Source organism: Camellia sinensis, chromosome 3, assembly GCF_055761805.1.
Source record: "Camellia sinensis isolate YWXY chromosome 3, ASM5576180v1, whole genome shotgun sequence".
NCBI classification, from domain to species: Eukaryota; Viridiplantae; Streptophyta; class Magnoliopsida; order Ericales; family Theaceae; genus Camellia; species Camellia sinensis.
In genome coordinates this window covers 3,409,586-3,433,737 of record NC_138963.1, presented here as the reverse complement: position 1 = coordinate 3,433,737, position 24,152 = coordinate 3,409,586, and the positions used below count along the sequence as shown (strand labels likewise).

Here is a 24,152-nt window from a genome sequence, read left to right as displayed (position 1 = left end):
AACAAGTGTCCGAGTGTTGAAACCCAAATGCATGAGAAATGGAAAGTAAATGCGACAATTACATATCTTCCTTGATGCAAGAGGCTTCGAATAAGAGTCCGAGTGTTCGAACCCTAATGCATGAGAAATGGTAAGAACACAACATATTTATAGATCTGCCATCACGCAAGAGGATCTAAATAGGTGTCCGAGTGTTCGAACCCTATCGCATTACAAACGATAAGTAAACACAATAATTACATATCTACAATCATGCAAGAGAATCCGAATTAGTGTCCGAGTGTTCAAACCCAAATGCACGAGAAATGAAAAGTAAACACCATAATTACATATATGCCATCATGCAAGAGAGTCTAAATCAGTCTTCGAGTGTTAAAACCGTAATGCATGAGAAATGGAAACTAAACACCATAATTACATATCTGCAATGATGCACGACAGTCCGACTAAGTGTCCGTGTGTTCGAACCCTAATGCCTGAGAAATGATAAGAAAACACCATAATTACATCTCTGCCATCATCCAAGACGGTCCGAATATGGGTCTGAGTGTTCGAGCCCGAATGCTTGAGAAATGGTAAATAAACACCATATTTACATATCTGCCATATTGCAGGAGGATTTGAACATGTATTAGATTGTTTGAACCCTAATGCATGAGAAATGGTAAGTAAACACCATAATTACATATCAACCATGATGTAAGAGGGTCCTTATAAGTATCCGTGTGTTCGAACCCTAATGCATGAGAAAAGGTAAGTAAACACCATAATTACATATCTGCCATGATGCAAGAGGGCCCGAATAAGTGTTCGAGTGTTCTAACCCTGATACATGACAAATGGAAAGTAAACACCATAATTACATATCTCCCATCATCCAGACGGTCCGAATAATGATATGAGTGTTCGAACTCGAATGCTTGAGAAATGGTAAGTAAACACCATATTTACATATTTTCCATCATGCAAGAGGATTTGAATATGTTTCCGATTGTTCGAACCCTAATGCATGATAAATGGTAGGTAAACACCATAATTAAAAATCTGCCATCATGCAAGGGGGTCCGAATAAGTGTCCGAGTGTTCGAACCGTAATGCACGAGAAATGGTAAGTAACACCATAACTACATATCTGCCATGATGTAAGAGGGTCCGAATAAGTGTCTGAGTATTCGAACACTAACACATGAGAAATGGAAAGTAAACACCACAATTATATATCGCTCTATCATCCAGACGGTCCGAATAAGGATATGAGTGTTCGAACCCGAATGCTTGCGAAATGGTAAGTAAACACCATATTTACATATTTGCCATCATGCAAGAGGATTTGAATATGTGTCCAATTGTTCGAACCCAAATACATGATAAATGGTAGATAAATACCATAATTACATATCTGCCATCATGCAGGGGGGTCCAAATAAGTGTCCGAGTGTTCGAACCGTAATGCATGAGAAATGGTAAGCCAACACCATAATTACATATCGGCCATCATCCAAGGGGGTTTGAATACGTGTCCGAGTGTTCGAACCGTAATGGATGGGAAATGGTTTGCAAACACAATCATTACATATCTGACATCACGCAAAAGCGTCCGAATAAGTGTCCGAGTGTTCGAACCCTAATGCATGACAAATGGTAAGTAAATACCATAATTACATATATGTCATCATGCAAGAAGGTCCGAATAAGTGGCCGAGTGTTCAAACCTAAATGCATGAGAAATGGGAAATAAACATCATAATTACCTATCCGCCTCGATGCAAGAGGGTCCGAATAAGTGTCCGAGTGTTCGAACCGTAATGCATGAGAAAAGGTATGTAAACACCATAATTACATGTCTACCGTCATGCAACAGATTCCGAATAAGTGTCCGAGTGTTCAAACCGAAATGCATGAGAAATGGAAAGTAAACGCCACAACTACATATCTTCCTTGATGCATGAGGCTTCGAATAAGTGTCCGAGTGTTCGAACCCTAATGCATGAGAAATGGTAAGAAAACAACATATTTACAGATCTGCCATCATGCAAGAGGATCTGAATATGTGTCCGAGTGTTTGAACCCTACTGCATTATAAACGGTAGGTAAACACAATAATTACATATCTACCATCATCCAAGAGAATCCGAATTAGTGTCCGAGTGTTCAAACCCTAATGCATGAGAAATGGAGAGTAAACACCATAATTAAATATCTGCCATCATGCAAGAGTGTCCGAATAAGTCTCCGAGTGTTAAAACCCTAGTGCATGAGAAATGGATACTAAACAGCATAATTACATATCTGCTATGACGCAAGACGGTCCGAATAAGTGTCCGTGTGTTCGAACCCTAATGCATGAGAAATGATAAGTAAACACCATAATTACATCTCTGCCATCATCCAAGACGGTCCGAATAAGGGTCTGAGTGTTTCAGCCAGAATACTTGAGAAATGGTAAGTAAACACCATATTTACATATCTGCCATATTGCAAGAGGATTTGAATATGTATCAGATTGTTCGAACCCTAATGCATGAGAAATGGTAAGTAAACACCATAATTACATATCTACCATGATACACGATGGTCCAAATAAGTATCCGTGTGTTCGAACCCTAATGCATGAGAAATGGTAAGTAAACACCATAATTACATATCTGCCATGATGCAAGAGGGTCCGAATAAGTGTCCGAGTGTTCGAACCCTAATACATGAGAAATGGAAAGTAAACACCATAATTTCATATCTCCCATCATCCAGACGGACCGAATAAGGATTTGAGTGTTTGAACCCGAATGCTTGAGAAATGGTAAGTAAACACCATAATTACATATCTAACATTATCCAGGGGGGTCCGAATAATTGACCGAGTGTTCGATCCGTAATGCACGGGAAATCGTATGTAAACACCATAATTACATATCTGCCATCATGCAAGAGAGTCTGAATAAGTCTCCAAGTGTTAAAATCGTAATGCATGAGAGATACATACTAAACACCATAATTACATATCTGCTATGATGCAAAACGGTCCGAATAAGTGTCCGTGTGTTCGAAACCTAATGCATGAGAAATGGTAAGTAAACACCATAATTACATACCTGCCATCACGTAAGAGGGTCCGAATAAGCGTCCAAGTGTTCGAACCCTAATGCATGAGAATTGGTAAGTAAACACCATTATTACATATATGCCATGATGCAAGAGGGTTTGAATAAGTTTCCGTGTGTTCGAAGCCTAATGCATGAGAAATGGTAAGTAAACTCCATAATTACATATCTGCCATCATGCAAGAGTGTCCGATTAAGTGTCCGAGGGTTCGAACCCTAACTCATGAGAAATGGAAATTAAACACCATAATTACATCTCTGCCCTCATGCAAGACGATCCGAATAAGGGTTTGAGTGTTCAAGCCCGAATGCTTGAGAAATGGTAAGTAAACACCATATTTACATATCTGCCAAATTGCAAGAGGATTTGAATACGTATCAGATTGTTCGAACCCTACTGCATGAGAAATGGTAAGTAAACACCATAATTACATATTTGCCATGATGCAAGAGGGTCCGAATAAGTGTCCGTGTGTTCGAACCCTAATACATGAGAAATGGAAAGTAAACACCATAATTACATATCTGCCATCATGCAAGGGGGTCTGAATAAGAGTCCGAGTGTTCGAGCCGTAATCCATGAGACATGCTAAGTAAACACCATATTTACATATGTGACATCATCCAAGGGGGTCCGCATAAGTGATCGAGTGTTCGAACCGTAATGCGCAAGAAATGGTAAGTAAACACCCTAATTATATATCTGTCATCATTCAAGAGGGTCTGAATAAGTGTCCCAGTGTTCAAACCGTAATGCATGAGAAACGGTAAGTAAACACCATAGTAACATATCTGCCATCATGGAAGGGGGTCCGAATAAGTGGCCGAGTGTTCGAACCGTAATGCATCAGAAATGGTAAGTAAACACCATAATTACATATATGCCATCATACAGGAGGGTCAGAATAAGTGTTCGATTGTTCACCACAATTACATATCTGGCACCATGCAAGAGGGTCCGAATAAGCGCCCGAGTGTTCGAACCTTAATGCATGAGAATTGGTAAGTAAACACCATAATTACATATATGCCATGATGCAAGAGGGTCCGAATAAGTGTCCGTGTGTCCGAACACTAATGCATGAGAAATGGTAAGTAAGCACCATAATTACATATCTGCCATCATACAAGAGGGTCCGAATAAGTGTCCGAGTGTTCGAACCCCAATAATAAGAAATCAAAAGTAAACAGCATAATTACATATCTGTCATCATGCAAGGGGATCCAAATAAGTGTCCGAGTGTTCGAACCGTAATTCATGAGACATGGTAAGTAAACACTGTAATTACATATCCAACATCATCCAAGGGGGTCCGAATAAGTGACCGAGTGTTCGATCCGTAATGCACGAGAAATGGTATGTAAACACCATAATTACGAATCTGCCATCATACAAGAGAGTCTGAATAAGTCTCCGAGTGTTAAAACCCTAATGCATGAGAAATGGATACTAAACACCACAAGTACATATCTGCTATGATGCAAAACGGTCCGAATAAGTGTCCGTGTGTTCGAACCCTAATGTATGAGAAATGGTAAGTAAAAACCATAAATACATATCTGGCATCATGCAAGAGGGTCCGAATAAGAGTCCGAGTGCTCGAACCCTAATGCATGAGAATTGGTAAGTAAACACCATAATTACATATCTGCCATGATGCAAGAGGGTCTGAATAAGTGTCCGTGTGTTCGAAGCCTAATGCATGAGAAATGGTAAGTAAACTCCGTAATTACATATCTGCGATTATGCAAGAGTGTCCAAATATGTGTCCGAGGGTTCGAACCCTAATTCACGAGAAATGGAAATTAAACATCATAATTACGTCTCTGCCATCATGTAAGACGGTCCGAATAAGGGTCAGAGTGTTCGAGCCTAAATGCTTGATAAATGGTAAGTAAACACCATATTTACATATCTGTCATATTTCCAGAGGATTTGAATATATATCAGATTGTTCGAACCCTACTGCATGAGAAATGGTAAGTAAACACCATAATTACATATCTGCCATGATGCAAGAGGGTCCGAATAAGTGTCCATGTGTTCGAACCCAAATGCATGAGAAATGGTAAGTAAACACCATAATTGCATATCTGCCATGATGCAAGGGGGTCCGACTAAGTGTCCGAGTGTTCGAACTCTAATACATGAGAAATGGAAAGTAAACACCATAATTACATATCTGCCATCATGCAAGGGGGCCTGAATAAGAGTCCGAGTGTTCGAGCCGTAATCTATGAGACATGCTAAGTAAACACCATATTTACATATTTAACATCATCCAAGGGGGTCCGAATAAGTGACCGACTGTTCGAACCGTAATGCACAAGAAATGGTAAGCAAACACCACAAGTACATGTTTGCCATCATGCAGGAGCGTCCGAATAAGTGTTGAGTGTTTGAACCCTAATGCACGATAAATGGTAAGTAAACACCCTAATTATATATCTGTCATCATTCAAGAGGGTCTGAATAAGTGTCCGAGTGTTCGAACCGCAATGCATGAGAAACGGTAAGTAAACACCATAGTTACATATCTGCCATCATGGAAGGGGGTCCGAATAAGTGGCCGAGTGTTCGAACCGTAATGCATGAGAAATGGTAAGTAAACACCATAATTACATATATTCCATCATACAGGAGGGTCCGAATAAGTGTTCGATTGTTCACCATAATTACATATCTGGCATCATGCAAGAGGGTCCGAATAAGCGTCCGAGTGTTCGAACCCTAATGCTTGAGAGTTGGTAAGTGAACACCGTAATTACATATCTGCCATGATGCAAGAGGGTCTGAATAAGTGTCCATGTGTTCGAACCCTAATACATGTGAAATGGTAAGTAAACACCATAATTGCATATCTGCCATCATGCAAGAGGGTCCAAATAAGTGTCCGAGTGTTCGAACCCTAATAATGAGAAATGAAAAGTAAACAGCATAATTACATATCTGTCATCATGCAAGGGTGTCCGAATAAGTGTCCGAGTGTTCGAACCGTAATGCATGAGACATGGTAAGTAAACACCATAATTACATATCTAACATCATCCAAGAGGTTCCGAATAAGTGACCGAGTGTTCGATCCGTATTGCATGAGAAATGGTATGTAAACACCATAATTACATATCTGCCATCATGCAAAAGAGTCCGAATAAGTCTCCGAGTGTTAAAACCCTAATGCATGAGAAATGGATACTAAACACCATAATTACATATCTGTTATGATGCAAAACGGTCCGAATAAGTGTCCATGTGTTCGAACCCTAATGCATGAGAAATGGTAAGTAAACACCATAATTACATATCTGCCATCACGTAACAGGGTCCGAATAAGCATCCGACTGTTTGAACCCTAATGCATGAGAATTGGTAAGTAAACACCATAATTACATATATGCCATGATCCAAGAGGGTTTGAATAAGTGTCCGTGTGTTCGAAGCCTAATGCATGAGAAATGGTAAGTAAACTCCGTAATTACCTATCTGCCATCATGCAAGAGTGTCCGAATAAGTGTCCGACCGTTCGAACCGTAATTCATGAGAAATGGAAATTAAACACCATAATTACATCTCTGCCATCATGCAAGACGGTCGGAATAAGGGTCAAAGTGTTCGAGCCCGAATGCTTGAGAAATGGTAAGTAACACCATATTTACATATCTGCCATATTGCAAGAGGATTTGAATATGTATCAGATTGTTCGAACCGTACTGCCTGAGAAATGGATACTAAACACCATAATTACATATCTGTTATGTTGCAAAACGGTCCGAATAAGTGTTCGTGTGTTCGAACCCTAATGCATGAGAAATGGTAAGTAAACACCATAATTACATATTTGCCATCACGCAAGAGGGTCCGAATAAGCGTCCGAGTGTTCGAACCCTAATGCATGAGAATTGGTAAGTAAACACCATAATTACATATTTTCCATGATCCATGTGGGTTTGAATAAGTGTCCGTGTGTTCGAAGCCTAATGCATGAGAAATGGTAAGTAAACTCCGTAATTACATATCTGCCATCATGCAAGAGTGTCCGAATAAGTGTCCGAGCGTTCGAACCATTATTCATGAGAAATGGAAATTAAACACCATAATTACATCTCTGCAATCATGCAAGATGGCCCGAACAAGGGTCTGAGTGTTCGAGCCCGAATGCTTGAGAAATGGTAAGTAAACACCATATTTACATATCTGTCATATTGCAAGAGGATTTGAATATGTATCAGATTGTTCGAACCCTACTGCATGAGAAATGGTAAGTAAACACCATAATTACATATCTGACATGATGCATGAGGGTCCGAATAAGTGTCCGTGTGTTCGAACCCTAATGCATGAGAAATGATAAATAAACAACATAATTGCATATCTGCCATGATGCAAGAGGGTCCGAATAAGTGTCCGAGTGTTCGAACCCTAATGCTTGAGAAATGGAAAGTAAACACCATAATTACATATCTGCCATCATGGAAGGGGGTCAGAATAAGAGTTCGAGTGTTCGAACCGTAATGCATGAGACATGGTAAGTAAACACCATAATTACATGTTTGCCATCATGCAGGAGGGTCCGAATAAGTGTTCGAGTGTTCGAACCCTAATGCACGATAAATGGTAAGTAAACACCATAATTATATATCTGTCATCATTCAAGAGGGTCTGAATAAGTGTCCGAGTGTTCGAACCGCAATGCATGAGAAACGGTAAGTAAACACCATAGTTACATATCTGCCATCAGGGAAGGGGGTCCGAATAAGTCGCCGAGTGTTCGAACCGTAATGCATGAGAAATGGTAAGTAAACACCATAATTACATATATGCCATCATACCAGAGGGTCCGAATAAGTGTTCGATTGTTCACCATAATTACATATCTGGCATCATGCAAGGGGGTTCGAATAAGCGTCCGAGTGTTCGAACCCTAATGCATGAGAATTGGTAAGTAAACACGATAATTACATATCTGCCATGATGCAAGAGGGTCTGAACATGTGTCTGTCTGTTCGAACCCTATTGCATAAGAAATGGTATGTAAACACCATAATTGCGTATCTGCCATCATGCAAGAGGGTCCGAATAAGTGTCCGAGTGTTCGAACCCTAATAATGAGAAATGAAATGAAAACAGCATAATTACATATCTTCCATCATGCAAGGGGATCCGAATAAATGTCCGATTGTTCGAACCGTAATGCATGAGACATGGTAAGTAAACACCAATCTAACATCATCCAAGGGGGTCCGAATAAGTGACCGAGTGTTCGATCCGTATTGCACGAGAAATGCTATGTAAACACCATAAGTACATATCTGCTACGATGCAAAACGGTCCGAATAAGTGTCCGTGTGTTCGAACCCTAATGCATGAGAAATGGTAAGTAAACACCATAATTACATATCTGGCATCATGCAAGAGGATCCGAATAAGAGTCCGAGTCCTCGAACCCTAATGCATGAGAATTGGTAAGTAAACACCATAATTACATATCTGCCATGATGCAAGAGGGTCTGAATAAGTGTCCGTATGTTCGAAGCCTAATGCATGAGAAATGGCAAGTAAACTCTGTAATTACATATCTTCCATTATGCAAGAGTGTTCGAATAAGTGTCTGAGGGTTCGAACCCTAATTCACGAGAAATGGAAAATTAAACACCATAATTACATCTCTGCCATCACGCAAGATGGTCCGAATAAGGGTCAGAGTGTTCGAGGCCGAATGCTTGAGAAATGGTAAGTAAACACCATATTTACATATCTGCCATGATGCAAGAGGGTCCGAGTAAGTGTCCGTGTGTTCGAACCCTAATGCATGACAAATGGTAAGTAAATACCATAATTGCATATCTGCCATGATGCAAGAGGGTCCGGCTAAGTGTCCGTGTGTTCGAACCCTAATACATGAGAAATGGAAAGTAAACACCATAATTACATATCTGCCATCATGCAAGGGGGTCTGAATAGGAGTCCGAGTATTCGAAACGTAATCCATGAGACATGGTAAGTAAACACCATATTTACATATCTAACATCATCGAAGGGGGTCCGAATAAGTGACCCAGTGTTCGAACCGTAATGCACAAGAAATGGTAAGTGGACACCATAATTACATGTTTGCCATCATGCAGGAGGGTCCGAATAAGTGTTCGAGTGTTCGAACCCTAATGCACGATAAATGGTAAGTAAACACCCTAATTATATATCTGTCATCATTCAAGAGGGTCTGAATAAGTGTCCGAGTGTCCGAACCGTAATGCATGAGAAACGGTAAGTAAACACCATAGTTACATATCTGCCATCATGGAAGGGGGTCCGAATAAGTGGCCGAGTGTTCGAACCGTAATGCATGAGAAATGGTAAGTAAACACCATAATTACATATATGCCATCATACAGGAGGGTCTGAATAAGTGTTCGATTGTTCACCATAATTACATATCTGGCATCATGCAAGAGGGTCCGAATAAGCGTCCGAGTGTTCGAACCCTAATCCTTGAGAATTGGTAAGTAAACACCACAATTACATATCTACCATGATGCAAGAGGGTCTGAATAAGTGTCCGTGTGTTCAAACCCTAATGGATGAGAAATGGTAAGTAAACACCATAATTGCATATCTGCCATCATGCAAGAGGGTCCGAATAAGTGTCTGAGTGTTTGAACCCTAATAATGAGAAATGAAAAGTAAACAGCATAATTCCATATCTGCCATCATGCAAGGGGATCCGAATAAGTGTCCGAGTGTTCGAACCGTAATGCTTGACACATGGTAAGTAAACACCGTAATTACATATCTAGCATCATCCAAGGGGGTCCGAAGAACTGACCGAGTGTTCGATCCGTAATGCACGAGAAATGGTATGTAAACACCATAATTACATATCTGCCATCATATAAGAGAGTCTGAATAAATCTCCGAGTGTTAAAAACCTATTGCATGAGAAATGGATACTAAACACCATAATTACATATCTGCTATGATGCAAAACGGTCTGAATAAGTGTCCATGTGTTCGAACCCTAATGCATGAGAAATGGTAAGTAAATACCATAATTACATATCCGGCATCATTCAAGAGGGTCTGAAAAAGAGTCCAAGTGTTCGAACCCTAATGCATGAAAATTGGCAAGTAAACACCATAATTACATATTTGCCATGATGCAAGAGGGTCTGAATAAGTGTTCGTATGTTCGAAGCCTAATGCATGAGAAATGGCAAGCACACTCCATAATTACATATCTGCCATCATGCAAGAGTGCCCGAATAAGTGTCCGAGGTTTCGAGCCCTAATTCATGAGAAATGGAAATTAAACACCATAATTACATCTCTGCGATCATGCAAGACGGTCCGAATAAGGGTCAGAGTGTTCTAGCCCGAATGCTTCAGAAATGGTAAGTAAACACCATATTTACATATCTGCCATATTGCAAGAGGATTTGAATATGTATCAGATTGTTCGAACCCCACTACATGAGAATTGGTAAGTAAACACCATAATTGCATATCGACCATGATGCAAGAGGGTCCGACTAAGTGTCCGTGTGTTCGAACCCTAATACATGAGAAATGGAAAGTAAACACCATAATTACATATCTGCCTTGATGCAAGGGGGTCTGAATAAGAGTCTGAGTGTTCGAACCGTAATTCATGAGACATGGTAAGTACACACCATATTTACATATCAAACATCATCCAAGGGGGTCCGAAAAGTAACCTATGGTGACGAAAACTAGTGAAGAAAATAAAATTCGTCACTAAATGAAAATAATTCTTGAGGAATTTTTAAATTTTGTCACATATGATAAAAAAATAAAAATGATAGGTGAGAAAATATATTTTCGTCAATAAATACTTCATTTTAAGTGAGGAAAACTTAAGTTTCGTCACCAAAAATTTTCCCGCTATTTTTTTTCGGTGGTGCCAAAATTTTGGGACTTTTGGTGACAAAAAAATTTGTCACTAATTGTAAAATTATTTGTGATGAATATATTTTCGTCACCAAAACGTTTTAATATTTCTGATATCTTTTGGTGAGGAAATAATATTGTCACCAATTTTGGTTGAAAATTTTTGATATATTGAGCGACAATAATAAAAAAAAAGGTATTAATTTTTTTTATCATTTTTTTGTGTTTATCATCTCTCTCTCTCAAAATAGGGTATTAATTTGTCTTACCTCTTGCTCCTCTACCACGCCGATCGCCCATCGTCGCCTCTATTAGTCTTGTCGATCGTCACCGCCAGTAGCAGCCTTGCCGGTAACCGCCACATCTTCTTCGCTTGATGATTTGGTACATGATTTCTCTTTGCTCTTTTTTAGGTGTCTCTTTCTCTTATTCTCTATTTTGGTATGCTGACAAAAATTAGTGAAGAAAACAAATTTCGTTACTAAATAAGAATAATCCATGAGGAATTATAAATTTTGTCACGTATAATAAAAAAAATAAAATAATAGGTGACGAAATTTATTTCTGTCAATAAATATTTACTTTTAGGTGAGAAAAAAAATAAGTTTCGTCACCTAAATTTTTCCCACTAACTTTTTTTTATGATGTCAAAATTGTCAAAATTTTGAAAGTTTTGGTGAGAATTTTGTATAAGTTTATTATGCCTGATTAGTTATAAACTCAAATTTTGTATAAACTCAAATTTTGTATAAGTTTATTATGCCTGATTAGTTATAAACTCAAATTTTGTATAAACTCAAATTTTGGGGCTTTTCACCAATAATCTCCAACTCCTTGGTATCGAGAACTCCAAACACCAGATCGACGACGGTCTCCCTGCCCTTTACTCCTCTTCCATGGCCGCCACCGTCTTCACCCTCACATCCACCGCACACCACCACCACCACCACCACCACCATCTTCACCATCTTCGTGCCATTCTCGGACGACGACGATATGAGATATGAAGGCTTCAAATCTGTTGGATTTATGGTAGATCTGAGATGTGAGGGCTCTTCCTCCGCTGCTACAACCACCGAGATGAACGATGGGGGCCAAATCTGTGTTCGATTTTTGTTGGTTCATAATCTATGTTCAAAGTTATATATATATATATATATATATAAAGCTTCAGTGATTTCTATATGTGTGTGTGTAATTAGGTATCTGATTGTTCGATTTCCAAACCCTAATGGCGGAAATTGAAATTCGAAGTCTGTATATGTGTGTAATTGGGTATCTGATTGTTGATTGATTTGGTTATATCAGCCACATTGTGCACCAAACCTGTTCGACGAAAGTCCTCTCTGAAAATTCTTTACTATCTATCTAGTTTGGGAGCTTTTTAAAGATGTATGTTGTGAAAGGAGCTGGGCGTCAAGAGACTCTACATTTTGACAAGATCATTGCTCGTTTCAAGAAGCTCAAGGGCGTCACCACCAGTTGCTGCATTCTCTGCATGTGATGCATTTGATCTAGTAGTCGTCTAAATGATAGTAGGAAGTAAGTTATTTCAGATATTCCTTCTACCTATACAAAATTTGAGTTTATTATGCCTGATTAGTTATTTCCTTTTACAGTGTTAGTTTTAGATTATTTTGTATAAGTTTGACTTGTTAAAATACATATTGTTTGTATTACATGCTTTTGTAATTTTAATGGCCTCCTTGGTTGCTATATTTGTTATGTGGTAGTCCACTGACTGTATACATGTCGTTATTGGTCCCCCTGTGTTCTAAAATTTTGATTTGGCATTTGAGATATTTGAACCATATGTGCTTGGCTTTGAACAGTTATGGATTTACTTATAAAAATTGACACTTTTTGGGTTCAAATGGTAGATAGTTACTGTGTTCTTGTTCTCTTCTATAACATTTCAGTATGCATCTTCTTTTTGTTCTTTATTGATTTTTTCTTGTGGTTTATGAGAATTGTTTAACAGCATTACTACTTCAGGAGCTTGCAGGGATTATTAAATTGTCGGCATATTCTAGCTTCAGTCTGTTTGAGTGTCGGAAGGTTGTTGCTGGTTCTAAATCACCTGAAATTGGAAATGGTATTTGTTTTACCTGAGTTCCTAAAATATATATATATATATATATATATTTGCTTTTGTTTTCATAATAATATGCATTTTGATGTCACATAGAGTAGTATATTGGGTTGGATGATAACAAATACATTGGGGATCTGCTAGCTGAATTTAAGGCAGCAAAGGACCGAAGTAAAGGAGAAATCTTGCACTGCAAATTGACATTTAAAAAAAAGTTATTTCGGGAGTCGGATGAAGCTATAGGAGAACCAATGTTTTTAGGTGGGAAGGTGTTGGTGAAGATGGTTTGATGGTTTCACTGGAAATTATTTCAACATAAAAAACATCCATATTCACCAATTTTGCTGACAGAGCTTTCAAATTTTCTTTTTATAAATAATTTTTCTAGGAAGAAACAAACTTGCTCCAAAAAAAACCCAACCCTTCAAAACCTTTGCATGAAATGCTAATCTTTATTTGTTTTTAAAGATGAAATGCTCATCAATAAAGATTTTTAAAGATAAAATGTCATCTATAAGCAATTTTTTATCTTAGGCATTAATTAGTTTTTACTTTTAATTAGTACATGGGCGAAATTATAATTCTATTAGATGGAGTAAACAGCACTAGTCATTATCGTTTATTTATTTATTCATTTTCAACAGCAAAGAGTAAACACAAGTATTGTAGATGGCTGTGATACTCTGTTTCTGGGTGTGGCTGCTGATAGCCGTTGGTTGTTTTTATTTGTGGTGTTTGGCTTGGGTTTGATCTTGTTGTAATATGCACCTCTATATTTTATTTCTTAATCTATTTGATCTTTTGATTCTTGAAAGGTGCAGATTTCTATTATACTTTTTATGTCATAAATTCCTCAAAACTCTAGTCAAAATACACCCTTGACATAACTAGAGTATCTTGTGAAATTCATATTTTATTTGTTCCTCAATATTTACTCCCTAGACACATCCCATTTTATTGGTACTTCACTTCAGCACTTTCCCGCTCGTTGCTTGCTTCATATCCTCTCTTTTTGGCGAGTCTAGAAATTGATTTAAAAAGTTGTTTCTTGCCTTGCTAGGCATCTCATTCTTGTGTATGTGCTAGTTGTTCAGTCACAGTGTGATGAGATATGCTTGCTTCTTAGATTGGATGTCTACATTTTTCAGATTCTTCTCTATTGTCATGGTTAACAACTCTGGAGTGCAGTGTAGTGGGCATTATATCTTACTAGAAAAGTGGCCCCGAGAAATGTTTTTTGTTTCGAGCTCAGTAAAGTATTGATGGTCATTTCGCCTGCTAATCATATTACATGTTTTATAAGCATAAGAACTTATTTAAAAATCTTTAATGTTAAATGCTTCTCTGAGTTGGTTTTTGTTTGCATAAATAGCTAGCGAGGCTTTTCTTTTTCTTAAACTATTCATGTTTTAGTGTAATAATAATTTGCAGATCTTTTGATGTAGTGACATCTGGTTAAAACTCTATACAGCATACATGTTGCTTAGAATTTGGATCTCTTTGAAATTGTCCAACTTGAGTTAAAGTACATTTCCTCCTTTCTAACTTGATGTAACATATTTGTTGCAGATTGGGGTTTTTCTTGATAGGAGGGTTTTTTTCTACATTCTTCCAATTTTCTCATTTGTTTTACTTTACTCCAATCTTCCACATAAGGTACTGCTTATGAAACTTGAAATTCAATTTACTTAAGGTCAACTTTTTGCACAAATTCTTCCATAGTTGTCAGTGCTGCAGGAGCTCCGCTTTGTTATTAGTTTTGTTCCAATGTTTATCAGCGGCAATCGCAGCTAGCAGAATGTACATCTCTTTTCTTTTATTTAATTAATACCTCAATTAATTTATACGAATACAGAGTTATTTTTATCTTCTTGTAGTTGTTTTAAATGATATACTGAAGAGTAGTTTTATATTTGACCAACAGAGGACGATTGAAAGCATTAGTTTTCTGACTTAGAACTTCCCATTTCGGACTTATCAGAATCATCAAAACTGGCTGCATCATACTGAATGGGATCTAATTCGAGACATTCATGCAAATCACCTTCTGCTGTCATAGATTTGAAGGCATTAGTTTTCTTTTGCAGCTCAAGATTTCTCTCCTTTATTGCAGCTTCCAAAATTTGAATCATTTTTGCCTTGTATAGTGGTCTATTAACCATCAATAGATGCCCTTTACTACGAAGCTCCATCTTAATGGTGTTGGAGGTGTCATGGTTTAGTATCCATGCAAACTTTGCTTTCCCGCAGTATTTATCAAGGAAATTTAACTGTTCCTTCCATATATCCGTGTTCAAGTCAAGTAGGCCTATGTCAACAACTATGATGAACACTGAATCCTTCACTTCTTGCTTATTTAATGATTCGGGTTTTGAGCATTTTGTAGGTGAACATTGTGCATTACTTTTGGCTTTAAAGCGTTCCTGAAGAATTTGAGTCAGCTCATTCCATTCAGATGCTTCCCATGTAAGCACTTCGTTTTTCTGTAACCACTGAGACATTTTCAATCTACCCATTTTACCATTCAGTGCAAGTAGGACCTGCATTCCAATTTTGAACATATCAATCATTGCTGTCAAAATCTTTCACACATGAGTTTGAATAAAAAATTATTTCAGCTGAATTTCATATAAGCTTTTAGACTCCAGTATGAATTTTGTCTTACCTATTCATGGCCATGTATTCTACGCAGAGGGAGGAAGGTAAAGAGGGAAAAGCGAAGAGAGTACTACATAAACTTGTGATCTTTAGATTTCATTGTCTAGATCCAAGAACTGTTTGCAGCAAAAGTATTGCAGAAAACAATTTTGGACTCTGTGTACTAGATTACATGTTATCAATAATTTCCCTTATTTTCGTTGGCTAGAATCTTTGCACCTCACTAGGAGATCAAGGGCTCTTGGTAAAAAATATTTACATGTCAGAATGAAGTAACTTACCATCAAGCTATGTTCAGTAAATTTTAGTTGACAATGCTTTCCTGCAGTATCTGCTGATGTACCGAGAAGCAAGTATAATCGCATTAGAGTGCCCGGACCATTCTTCTTTACCACTTTGATTTCTCCACCCATCTTGTTCACCTGTTAGCACCTCACATTGTAAGATAGAATAAGGAGATCCACAAAGAGGTGGTGTGCAAAATACAGAAAATAATAAGTGACATTTTTTAGTTACATTTCAAATAAGATGAATTATGAGTCAACCCAAATGTCACATGTGTCAACCTGATTGAGATTTTGTTTTGCTCTATTTCTAGTGTTTCGGTTTTCGTGACAAAAAAATTTTATACCAGGGAAAATGCTTTTACTCACCAAGGTTCGCACAATGCATAGGCCAAGGCCAGTGCCACCATGCCTGAAAATGGAAAAAGAGTTCAAGAAATTCATTATAGAGTTTATTATAGCATATAAACAATAATTGTAACAGCACAATAGACTTCACATTTACTCAATAATGGATTCTTATTAATAAATTTAACCAGTGGAGGATGTACAGCTTGGAAATCTGCTTACGTGCGAGTTGTTGAGGGATCAGCTTGCTCAAAGCTTTCAAAAACAAACTCCCATTTGCTTGGATCGATTCCTACAATAAGAAAATAAAAGGAGAGAGGTCAATCAAGAATTTTTTTTTTTTTTTGAAATTGAATGTATTATGTTGTAGGTAGTTAAGAGTCCATTACATAGCTCTGAGGTACATACCACAGCCAGTGTCATCAACTTCAAACCAAAGAATCACTTTGTTATCTTTTTTGCAGGATCTCTTTGCGTGGTTTACATATTGCTTCAAAATTGTTTTATGTGTACTCCATTATTCCTTTGGATTGAGATGAAACTTCCTGCCGTTGCTAGAAGTGTTTGGATTCTCACACCATCCTCGCAGAACAATGTAGCCAGCTGTAAGCCACTTGGAAAATTAAATCCTGCTGGTTTTACCTTTACTTTCTAAAGAAAATTAATTCTCTTGTAAATGAATGAACTTGTGCTTTTTCTTTTTCTTTTTTTTTCTTTTTTTTTGATGCTTTAAATTGTGTTACAATCCTCCTTTAATGAAGTTTGGATGATTCAAAATATTAATCATTGACAAACTAGATTATGTTACTTGGAATTTAGCAATGTGTAATGAAGTAATGATCTGAGAGATTCCAACATCAAAACCTTCGGCTTTATGAGTCTTTCATTAACCTGAATGCCCTAATTATGAACTGTTGATTGGGGTACATTCTTTTAAGCTGTCATCCAGATGTCAAATTATAAAATCAGTTATGCCTCTTACATAGAAATAAAATCATAAAATTTTGATAAAAATGAATTAGGTAGAGGAAACAGAATGGTGATGAGAAACCTCATGGAAAATAAGAAGCAAATATGTATTAGAAAAACCCATATCAATTCAAAACTTTGTTGGAGATCATTAGAGGAATCTAGTTTTTTTGGCATTGAGATAGACTTATAGGCAGTTAATTGAAAGAGCACTTTTGCTTATGTATTCCTCTTTTCTATTCTTATCTGTATGTTAACTTTGATAAAAAAAAATTACTTGGACCTTTTTTTTTCCCTCTTGTCTCTTAGTTTCATTCACTGTTTAAGCTGCATTGCAAATTGATTTACCGAAACACAAAAACATTGAGCTTGCAAATCAGGCAGTGTGACAGTTGCACTTACACGTAGTAAACTTGATAGAATTGCTAATTAGGTTTGCAAAAATTTGAACAACTCTTGCAGAGTCACCTTGAACTAATCTTGGCATATCATCTATAAAAGAAAAAAATGAGCAATAATGTGTGTCAGAACCTCTGAAGTAGAGACTACTAATTATATAATATGATAATTGAACTTAAATTCTTTTCGATTATGATCTTTATGTAATGAAGATTGTCATACCAGATAGGTCTAGAATAGTCTCCACATTGTGGTTAATGCACTGCACAGAGAACTATGGATTGATTAGGTTGTGAACACGTCATGTGATTCTCTTTGGTTCTTGTTGGCATTAGTGTTAGTGATACATGGTATTCTTGCAATCTTTTGTCATTTTCTGTTATCTGTGTTGCTTATCATTAAGGATTACTTCAACTCTTTGAAGTTTTGGATTGTTATATGCATTTCTATTAAATTGGTTTTTATTTAAATATGATTTTAGATGTAATTAATAATATATTAATGTCTTTCTTATTTATTTTCTTTGCAGATTGGTTTTTTATGACGTTTGGAAGCATATTTGCAAATCAAGATCAAGTGTTGAATTATTTATTTATTTCCTGAACTGATACTTAGTTGTAGTTGCAAATCAAGATTGAGTGTTGATTTTTTTTGTGGACACCATATTAATTCATTTTGGGATTTGCTTTGATGATTTTTTTGTTATACATAATGGATTATTATTAAAGTTGTTTGATGGATACATTTTGATTTATAATATAATGGTTTAGTGAATTTTTGTGTGGAGTGGTGTATAATAGCTAGTGGATTTCTTAGTACAATTAAAAGGCTACTGGGATCTGAGCAGAGATATTTGTAAAATAATAACTTAAATTGAATATAAAATATGAAACAACTTTAGTGACGAATTTTTTCGTCATTTGTACTTCTTATTATGACAAAGTGATTATTCGTCACTAATAAAAAAATTTTGTGACAAAATTTATTGTAGTTTATATATGAAAGTTTTTATTTATTTTGTTGTTTGGTGACTAAAAATTTTGTCACGTGTATATATATTTATGACGAAATATATTTCGTCGCCCATGTATGACTTTTGAAGACAAAAAATTTCGTCACCTTTACATCTTATTGTGACAATTATTTCCTCATCAATGATCAACATGTGTGACAATTTTATTCGTCAACTAAAGTTATAAATATGGTACCGAACAATTATTTGGTGACGAAAATGAGAATTTTTTGCGACAAAATTTTGTTTTATTGGTGACAAAAAATTATGACTTTTGAAGACGAAAAATTTCGTCATCTTTACATCTTATTGTGACGAAATTATTTCCTCATCAATGATCAACATGCGTGACAAATTTATTCGTCAACTAAAGTCATAAATATGGTACTGAATAACTATTTGGTGACGAAAATGAGAATTTTTGGTGACAAAATGTTGTTTTATTGGTGACAAAAAATTTCGTCACTGAAGTAATTTCATTGGTGACGAAATTATTTTTCATCACGTTGGTTTTTAGTGACAAACATTCAATGACGAAACCGGTGATGAAAATATTTCCTCACAAATATCTATAGTGACGAAATTAGCTCTTTAGAGACAAAAAAATTTCGTCATTCAAGACCCAACTTGTTGTAGTGGAATAAGTGACTGAGTGTTCGAACCGTAATGCACAAGAAATGGTAAGTAAACACCATAATTACATGTTTGCTATCATGCAGGAGGGTCTGAATAAGTGTTCGAGTGTTCGAACCCTAATGCACGATAAATGGAAAGTAAACACCCAAATTATATATCTGTCATCATTCAAGAGGTTCTGAATAAGTGTCCGAGTGTTCGAACCGTAATGCATGAGAAACGGTAAGTAAACACCATAGTCACATATCTGCCATCATGGAAGGGGGTCCGAATATGTGGCCGAGTGTTCGAACCGTAATGCATGAGAATTAGTAAGTAAACACCATAATTACATATATGCCATCATATAAAAGGGTCCGAATAAGTGTTCGATTGTTCACCATAATTACATATCTAGCAACATGCAAGAGGGTCCGAACAAGCGTCCGAGTGTTCAAACCCTAATGCTTGAAAATTGGTAAGTAAACACCATAATTACATATCTGCCATGATGCAAGAGGGTCTGAATAAGTGTCCGTGTGTTCGAACCGTAATGCATGAGAAATGGTAAGTAAACACCATAATTGCATATCTGCCATCATGCAAGAGGGTCCGAATAAGTGTCCGAGTGTTCGAACCCTAATAATGAGAAATGAAAAGTAAACAGCATAATTACATATATACCATCATGCAAGGGGATCCGAATAAGTGTCCGAGTGTTCGAACCGTAACGCTTGAGACATGGTAAGTAAACACCGTAATTACATATCTAACATCATCCAACGGGGTCCGAATAAGTGACTGAGTGTTCGATCCGTAATGCACGGGAAATGGTATGTAAACACCATAATTACATATCTGCCATCATACAAGAGAGTCTGAATACTCTCCGAGTGTTAAAACCCTAAAGCATGGGAAATGGATACTAAACACCATAATTACATATCTGCTATGATGCAGAACGGTCCGAATAAGTGTCTGTGTGTTCGAACCCTAATGCATGAGAAATGGTAAGTAAACATCATAATTACATATCTGGCATCATGCAAGAGGGTCCGAGTGTTCGAACCCTAATGCATGAGAATTGGCAAGTAAACACCATAATTACATATCTGCCATGATGCAAGAGGGTCTGAATAAGTGTCCATATGTTCGAAGCCTAATGCATGAGAATTGGTAAGTACACTCCGTAATTACATATCTGCCATCATGCAAGAGTGCCCGAATAAGTGTCTGAGGGTTCGAACCCTAATTCACGAGAAATGGAAATTAAACCCCAAAATTACATCTCTGCCATCATGCAAGACGGTCTGAATAAGGGTCAGAGTGTTCGAGCCCGAATGCTTGAGAAATGGTAAGTAAACACCATATTTACATATCTGCCATATTGCAAGAGGATTTGAATATGTATCAGATTGTTCGAACCCTACTGCATGAGAAATGGTAAGTAAACACCATAATTACATATCTGCCATGATGCAAGAGGGTCCGAATAAGTGTCCGTGTGTTCGAGCCCTAATGCATGAGAAATGGTAAGTAAACACCATAATTGCATATCTGCCATGATGCAAGAGGGTCCAACTAAGTGTCCTAGTGTTCGAACCCTAATACATGAGAAATGGAAAGTAAACACTATAATTACATATCTGCCATCATGCAAGGGGGTCTGAATAAGAGTCCGAGTATTCGAAATGTAATCCATGAGACATGGTAAGTAAACACTATATTTACATATCTAACATCATCCAAGGGGGTCCGAATAAGTGACCGAGTGTTCGAACCGTAATGCACAAGAAATGGTAAGTAAACACCATATATACATGTTTGCCATCGTGCAGGGTGGTCCGAATAAGTGTTCGAGTGTTCGAACCCTAATGCACGATAAATGGTAAGTAAACACCCTAATTATATATCTGTCATCATTCAAGAGGGTCTGAATAAGCGTCCGAGTATTCGAACCGTAATGCATGAGAAACGGTAAGTAAACACCATAGTTACATATCTGCCATCATGGAAGGGGGGCCGAATAAGTGGCCGAGTGTTCGAACCGTATTGCATAAGAAATGGTAAGTAAACACCATAATTACATATATGCCATCATACAGGAGGGTCCGAATAAGTGTTCGATTGTTCACTATAATTACATATCTGGCATCGTGCAAGAGGGTCCAAATAAGCGTCCGAGTGTTCGAACCCTAATGCTTGAGAATTGGTAAGTAAACACCATAATTACATATCTGCCATGATGCAAGAGGGTCTGCATAAGTGTCCGTGTGTTCGAACCCTAATGCATGAGAAATGGTAAGTAAACACCATAATTGCATATCTGCCATCATGCAAGAGGGTCCGAATAAGTTTCCGAGTGTTCGAACCCTAATAATGAGAAATGAAAAGTAAACAGCATAATTACATATCTGCCATCATGCAAGGGGATCCGAATAAGAGTCCGAGTGTTCGAACCGTAACGCTTGAGACATGGTAAGTAAACACCGTAATTACATATCTAACATCATCCAACGGGGTCCGAATAAGTGACCGAGTGTTCGATCCGTAATGCACGAGAAATGGTATGTAAACACCATAATTACATATCTGCCATCATACAAGAGAGTCTGAATAACTCTCCGAGTGTTAAAACACTAATGCATGAGAAATGGGTACAAAACACCATAATTACATATCTGTTATGATGCAAAACGGTCCGAATAGGTGTCCGTGTGTTCGAACCCTAATGCATGAGAAATGGTAAGTAAACAGCATAATTACATATCTGGCATCATGCAAGAGGGTCCGAATAAGAGTCCAAGTGTTCGAACCCTAATGCACGAGAATTGGCAAGTAAACACCATAATTACATATCTGCTATGATGCAAGAGGTTCTGAATAAGTGTCCGTATGTTCGAAGCCTAATGCATGAGAAATGGTAAGTACACTCCGTAATTACATATCTGCCCTCATGCAAGAGTGTCCGAATAAGTGTCCGAGTGTTCGAACCCTAATTCACGAGAAATTGAAATTAAACACCATAATTACAGCTCTGCCATCATGCAAGACAGTCCGAATGAGGGTCTGAGTGTTCGAGCCCGAATGCTTGAGAAATGGTAAGTAAACACCATATTTACATATCTACTATATTGCAAGAGGATTTGAATTTGTATCAGATTGTTCGAACCCTACTGCATGAGAAATGGTAAGTAAACACCATAATTACATATCTGCCATGATGCAAGAGGGTCCGAATAAGTGTCCGTGTGTTCGAGCCCTAATGCATAAGAAATGGTAAGTAAACACCATAATTGCATATCTGCCATGATGCAAAAGGGTCCGAATAAGTGTCCGAGTGTTCGAACCCTAATACCTGAGAAATGGAAAGTAAACACCATAATTACATATCGGCCATCATGCAAGGGGGTCTGAATAAGAGTTCGAGCGTTCGAACCGTAATGCATCAGACATGGTAAGTAAACACCATAATTACATATGTAACATCATCCAAGGGGGTCCGAATAAGTGACTGAGTTTTCAAACCGTAATGCACAAGAAATGGTAAGTAAACACCATAATTACATGTTTGCCATAATGCAGGAGGGTCCGAATAAGTGTTCGAGTGTTTGAATCCTAATGCACGTTAAATGGTAAGTAAACACCATAATTATATATATATCTGTCATCATTCAAGAGGGTCTGAATAAGTGTCCGAGTGTTCGAACCGTAATGCATGAGAAACGGTAAGTAAACACCATAATTACATATCTGCCATCATCGAAGGGGTTCGAATAAGTGGCCGAGTGTTCGAACCCTAATGCTTGAGAATTGGTAAGTAAACACCATAATTACATATCTGCCATGATGCAAGAGGGTCTGCATAAGTGTCCGTGTGTTCGAACCCTAATGCATGAGAAATGGTAAGTAAACACCATAATTGCATATCTGCCATCACGCAAGAGGGTCCGAATAAGTGTCCGAGTGTTCGAACCCTAATAATGAGAAATGAAAAGAAAATAGCATAATTACATATCTGCCATCATGCAGGGGGATCCGAATAAGTGTCCGAGTGTTCGAACCGTAACGCTTGAGACAAGGTAAGTAAACACCGTAATTACATATCTAACATCATCCAACGGGGTCTGAATAAGTGACCGAGTGTTCGATCCGTAATGCACGAGAAATGGTATGTAAACACCATAATTACATATCTGCCATCATACAAGAGAGTCTGAATAACTCTCCGAGTGTTAAAACGCTAATGCATGAGAAATGGATACTAAACAACATAATTACATATCTGCCAGGATGCAAAACGGTCCGAATAAGTGTCCGTGTGTTCGAACCCTAGTGCATGAGAAATGGTAAGTAAACACCATAATTACATATCTGGCATCATGCAAGAGGGTCCGAATAAGAGTCCGAGTGTTCGAACCCTAATGCACGAGAATTGGCAAGTAAACACCATAATTACATATCTGCCATGATGCAAGAGCTTCTGAATAAGTGTCCGTATGTTCGAAGCCTAATGCATGTGAAATGGTAAGTACACTCCACAATTACATATCTGCCATCATGCAAGAGTGTCCGAATAAGTGTCCGAGTGTTCGAACCCTAATTCACGAGAAATTGAAATTAAACACCATAATTACAGCTCTGCCATCATGCAAGACAGTCCGAATAAGGGTCTGAGTGTTCGAGCCCGAATGCTTGAGAAATGGTAAGTAAACACCATATTTACATATCTACCATATTGCAAGAGGATTTGAATTTGTATCAGATTGTT

At 37.5% G+C, this 24,152-nt stretch overlaps 1 long non-coding RNA gene across 2 annotated transcripts; it reads left to right on the top strand.

The window, feature by feature from the left end:
• Positions 1–11,788: 11,788 nt before the first annotated feature.
• LOC145820896 (uncharacterized) lies at positions 11,789–15,561 on the top strand. Of its 2 annotated transcripts, XR_014362942.1 has the most exons (5): positions 11,789–12,546; positions 13,000–13,099; positions 14,666–14,752; positions 14,834–14,896; positions 15,483–15,561. It is a non-coding gene; the product is annotated as an uncharacterized LOC145820896 (long non-coding RNA). The 2 variants fall into 2 exon arrangements; XR_014362941.1 differs by lacking the exon at positions 15,483–15,561 and having other exon boundaries at positions 14,834–15,458.
• Positions 15,562–24,152: the final 8,591 nt, after the last annotated feature.